Source organism: Equus asinus, chromosome 8 (assembly GCF_041296235.1).
Source record: "Equus asinus isolate D_3611 breed Donkey chromosome 8, EquAss-T2T_v2, whole genome shotgun sequence".
In the NCBI taxonomy this organism is placed as follows: domain Eukaryota; kingdom Metazoa; phylum Chordata; class Mammalia; order Perissodactyla; family Equidae; genus Equus; species Equus asinus.
Window position 1 is genome coordinate 30980977 of NC_091797.1, and position 6000 is coordinate 30986976.

The following is a 6000-nucleotide window of genomic DNA, read 5'->3' on the forward strand; positions in this document are numbered from 1 at the left end:
TATATACATATACATACATATGCATAGATAGATAGATAGATAGGTACACTCATACACACTAACTATATGGTGTTTCTTGAGAGACATTAAAATTCTTGTCCTTATTTACCCTAGAATATGTTACGTGAATTCTTCATGTGAATAACAATTTAGCTGTACACTACTTTCTGCAACTCTTTGATTTAGAGTTTGTATTTTTCTTACATTAGTGGCTTATATTTGAAACCACCATGTGTTTGTTTGTTACCTGACCACAATGTCTTGCGCAGAGCAGCCACACAGGTCTCCAGTCTAACTCACCGCCATGCAATGAGCAGAGCAGCTAAAAGCCGCCTGGGTGCTCACTACGATTGCCTGAGTGGTTGGCCCAGGGAACCTCTTCTGCCAGCTGAAGGGGCTGATATGAGACCAAGCTTCAACTTCCTGTCATACCAGAGGATTTACAACTTCCCATGGGCTGAAGTTCTCCAGATGCTGGCAATGGGTGTTCCCAGACAACTCTTGTAAATATCTGTGCCCAAATCCTCTCTTCTTGGCACCAGAGAAATCTGAATATCCCCACTGACATGGTTGCCTTCTCCCATGTGCCCTATAAAAGGGGGAGCAATAAGGAGGTGAGATCCCTGCCCTGGAATAGATGCTCGATGCTTGTCCAGGCTCAGATCACCTCTCTGTGAGGGGGGAGGGTGGTGCCTGTGCCTTTCCTCTGTAGTTGACTCCTGGCCTTAAAAGTTTCCCACTTCTCCAGTGAATCCTTAACTGGTGCAGGGAGACCCTGTGCACAGCAGCACTAACCATCACTGTGTTCCACATTCACTTCCACCTTCTCTGGAGGAAGACTGCCCACCTCTGTGAGCCCACACCCATGCTGGGCTGCAAAGTGAGTTTTGGCTGTTGATGCTTATCAAACCTTTGTGCTATTTTTGCGTGGTAACAGAGGAGCCAAGACACCAAAGTATATAACCTTTTCTTCTTCTTTCTCCCTCACTCCCTCTCTTCATAAATCTATGAGTCTATCTATCTATCTATCTATCTCTTCATCATCGTCATAATCGATCATTTGTCTATCTGTCATCTGACTCTGTATCTGTCATCTATCTGTCTGTCTATCATCCATTGTCTTTCCATCAAGAGATAGTATACCATTGTTGTTTAGAGCACAGACTCTGGAGTCACAATGTCTGAGTTTAAATGCCAGCCCTGCCATGTAATGATTATGTGAACATAGGCATGTTATTTGACATTTCTATGCCTCAATTGCTATGTCTGTAAAATGAGAATGATAATAGTATGTGATCTTATATGATTTTTATGAGGATTATTATTATTTTTTTTAATTTTGAGATTTTTATTTTATTTTTTATTATTTTTTTGAGGACGATTAGCCCTGAGCTAACAGCTGCTGCCAATCCTCCTCTTTTTTGCTGAGGAAGAGTGGCCCTGAGCTAACATCCATGCCCATCTTCCTCTACTTTATATGTGGGACGCCTACCACAGCATGGCTTGCCAGGCGGTGCCGTATCCACACCAGGGATCCAAACTGGTGAACCCTGGGCCCCTAAAGCGAAACGTGTGCACTTAACCATTGCACCATGGGCTGCCCGGCAGTTCTATTTTTAGTCTTTTGAGGAAACGCCATGCTCATTTCTATAGTGACTGCAGCAATTTACATTCCGAAGAACAGTGGACAAGGGTTCCCTTTTCTCCACATCCTCGCCAACATTTATCTTGTGTTATTGAGGATAACCATTCTAAGAGATTTGACTTGACATCTCATTGTAATTTTGACTTACATTTCCCTGATGATGAGTGTTGTCGAACACCTTTCATGCACCATGGGCCATTTGTTAATCTTCTTTGGAAAACTGTCGATTCACTTCCTCTGCACATGTTTTAATTGGGTTGTTTGATTTTTGTGTTGAGTTGTATAAGTTCTTTGTATATATTCTAACCACTTTTAAGTAATATTTCTCATGTTTTCACTGTTAAGGTGCATGAGTTCTTTATATTTTTGGATATTAACCTCATATCAGATATATGATTTGCAAATATTTTCTCCCATTCTATAGGTTGCCTTTTCATTTTCTTGACAACTTCCTTTGCTGTGCAGAAGCTTTTTATTTTGATGTAGTCCCATTTGTTTACTTTTGCTTTTGTTGCCCTTTCTTTTGGGGTCAAATCCAAAAAATCATTGCCAAGACCAATGTCTAGTTACTTACAGCTTACGTTTTTTTCTAGGAGTTTTCTGGTTTGAGGTCTTGTGTCCAAGTCTTTAATTCATTTTGAGTTAACTTTTGCGAATGGTGTAAAATGGTCTACTTTCATTCTTTTGCATGTGGGTGTCCAGTTTTCCCAACACCACTTATTGAAGAGAGTTTCCTTTCTCCAATATATGTTCTTGCCTCCCTTGTTGAAAATTAGCTGTGAAATATGTGTGGCTTTATTTCTGAGCTCTCAATTCTGTTCCATTGATCTGTGTGTCTGTTTTTCTGCCATTACTATGCTACTTTGTTTACTATATCTTTGTAGTATATTTTTAAATCAAGGGGTGTGATACCTGCAGCCTTTTATTCCTCTCAGGATTGCCTTGGCCATTCAGGGTCTCTTGTTGTTCCATATAAGTTTTAGGATTCTTTGTTCCATTTCCATGAAAATTGTCACTGGGATTTTGATAGGAATTGCATTGAATCTGTAGATTGCTTTTGGCTATATTAATTCTTTCAATCCATGAGCACAGAGTATCTTTCTATTTCTTCATGTATTTTTCCATTTTTTTAAACAATGTGTTATAGTTTTCAGTGTAAAGGTCTTTCCTTGGTTAAACTTAGTTCTATGCATTTTATTCTTTTGTTGTGATTGTAAATGGGATTGTTTTCTCTTTCTGCTAGCTCATTTTTAGTGTATAGAAATCTGATTTTTGTATACTGATTTTGTACCCTGCAACATTACTGTATTTATTAGTTCCAACAGTTTTTTTTGGTGGAGCCTTCAGGGGTTTTCTATGTATAATATCATATCATCTTCTAAGAGAGACAATTTTAACTCTTCCTTTCCAATATGGGTGGTTTTTATTTATTTTTCATGCCTAATTTCTCTGACTAGGATTTTCAGTACTATGTTGAATAAAAGTGGTATGAGTAGGCATCCTTGTCTTGTGTCTGATCTTGGAGGAAAAGCTTCCAGCTTCTTACCATTGAGTGTGATGTTAGCCATAGGCTTGTCATAAATGGCCTTTATTATGCATAGGTGTGTTCCCTCCATGCTCTGCTTGTTGAGAATTTTTATCATGAATGCATGGTGAATTTTGTCAAATGCTTTTTCTGCATCTATTGAGATGATTATGTGATTTTTCATCCTTCATTTTCTTAATGTGGTGTATCACATTCATTGATTTGTGGTGTTAAACCATTCCTGCCTCTCTGGAATAAATCCCACTTGATGATGGCGTATGATCTTTTTCACGTAATGTTCAATTAGGCTTGCTAATATTTTGTTGAGGATTTTTGCATCATGTTCATCAGGGACATTGGCCTGAAATTTTCTTTTCTTATAGTATCCTTGTCTGATTTTGGCATCATAGTAATGTTGGCCTCATTAAATGAATTTGGAAGTGTTCCCTCCTCTTCTATCTTTTGGAAGAGTTTGAGGATTGGTATTAATTTTTCTTTAGATGTTTTGTAGAGTTAACCAGTGAAGCTGTCTAGTCCTGGACTTTTGTTTGTTGGGTGGTTTTTTTTTAAAGGAAGATTAGCCCTGAGCTAACATCTGCTGCCAATTCTCCTCTTTTTGCTGAGGAAGATTGGCCCTGAGCTAACATCTGTGCCAATCTTCCTCTATTTGACGTAGGATACCTGCCACAGCATGGCTTTCCAAGTAGTGTGTAGGTCCGCATCCAGGATCTGAACTGGTGAACCCCAGGCTGCTGAAGTGGAACCTGTGATCTTAACCACTGTGCCACTGGCCTGGCCCCTTTTGGGTGGTTTTTGATTACTGATTCAACCTCCTTACTATTAATTGTCTGTTCAAAATTTCTATTTCTTCTTAATTCAGTCTTGGTAGGTGGGATGCTTCTGAGAACTTACCCGTTTCTTCTAGGTTGTCCAATTTGTCGGCATATAATTGTTCATAGTAGTCTCTTATGATCCTTTGTATTTCTCTGGTATTAGTTGCAATGTCTTCTCTTTCATTTATGATTTTATTTACGTGAGCCCTTTCTATTTTTTTCTTAGTGAGTCTAGCTAAGTATTTGTCCATTTTGTTTATGTTTTAAAAACATCAGTTCTTAGTTTCATTGATCTTTTCTATTGTCCTTTTAGTCTCTGTTTAATTTCTTTCTGCTCAGATTTTTATTATTTTCTTCCTTCTACTAACTTTGGGTTTTGGTTTTTTTTGGTCCCCAGTTCCTCAAGGTTTAAAGTTAGGTTGTTTATTTGAGATCTTTCTCTTTTTGTGTAGGCGTTTATCAGTATGAACTTCCCCTTTAGAAGTGCTTTTGCTGCAGTTCTAAAGTTTTGAAGTTCTAGAAGTTTAAAGTTCTAAAGTTTTGATATGTTGTGTTTCCATTTTCCCTTGTCTTAAGATATTCTTTTATTGCTCTTTTGATTTCTTCTTTGACCCACTGGTTGTTAAGTAGCATGTTTTTTAAGCTTCATGTATTTGTATATTTTCCAATTTTATTCTTGTAATTGATTTCTACTTTCATACCACTGTTGCTGGATAAGATACTTGATATGATTTCAATCTTCTTAAACTTATTAAGACTTGTTTTGTGGCTACCATATGACCTACTCTGGAGAATGTTTCATGTGCACTTGAGAATAATGTGTACCCTACTTCTGAGGATGGAATGTTCTGTAAATGTCTGTTAAGTCCATCTGGTCTAATGTGTAGTTTAAAGCCAATGTTTCCTTATAGATTTTCTGTCTGGATGATCCATCCATTATTGAAAGAAGGGTATTGAAGTCCCCTACTGTTACTGTATTGCTATTTTTCTGTTTAGGTTTGTTAATATTTGCTTTACATATTTAGGTGCTCCTATGTTGCGTGCATAAATATTTACAAAAGTTATCTTCTCTTGATGGATTTCCTTTTTATCATTATATAATGACCTACTTTGTCTCTTATTACATTCTTTGTCTTAATGTCTATTTTGTCTAAAATATATAGCTACCCCTGCTCTCTTTTGGTTTCCATTTCCATGGAATATCTTTTTCCATCCCTTCACTTTTAGTCTGTGTGTGTCCTTATTTCTGAAGTGAGTCTCTTGTAGGCAGCATATAGACGAATCTTATTTTTCTGTCCATCCAGCCACTCTATGTCTTTTGTTTGGAGAATTTAGTCCATTTACATTTAAAGTAATTATTGATAGGTATGTACTTATTGCCATTTTATTAATTGTTTTCTGGCTGTTTTGCAATTCCTCTTTTACTTTCCTCTTCTCTTGTTCTCTTTGTGATTTGATGAATTTCTTTACTGATATACTTAGATTACTTTCTCTTTACATTTAGTGTGTCTACTATAGAGTTTTGCTTCGTGGTTGCCTGGAAGCTCACATAAAACAACTTACACTTATAACAGCCTATTTTAAGTTGATAACAACTCAAGTTTGAAAGCATTCTAAAGCTCTACATTTTACTCTCCACATTTTAAGTTTCGATGTCACCATTTACATCTTTCTTTATCTTGTATATCCCTTAACAAATTACTTTAGTTATAGTTATTTTTACTACTTTTGTCTTTTAACCCTTATGCTAGCTTTATAAGTGATTACTACCTTTACTACATATTTACTTTTACCAGTTAGATTTATACTTTCATATGTTTTCTTGTCACTAATTAGTGCCCTTTGTATCAGCCTAAGTAGTCCTTTTAACATTTCTTAGAAGGCTAGTCTAGTGGTGATGAACTCTGTTAGCTTTTGCTTATTTGGAAAATTCTTTATTCCTCCTTCAATTCTGAATGACAACTTTGCTGGTCAGAGTATTCTTGGTTGACAGCAAA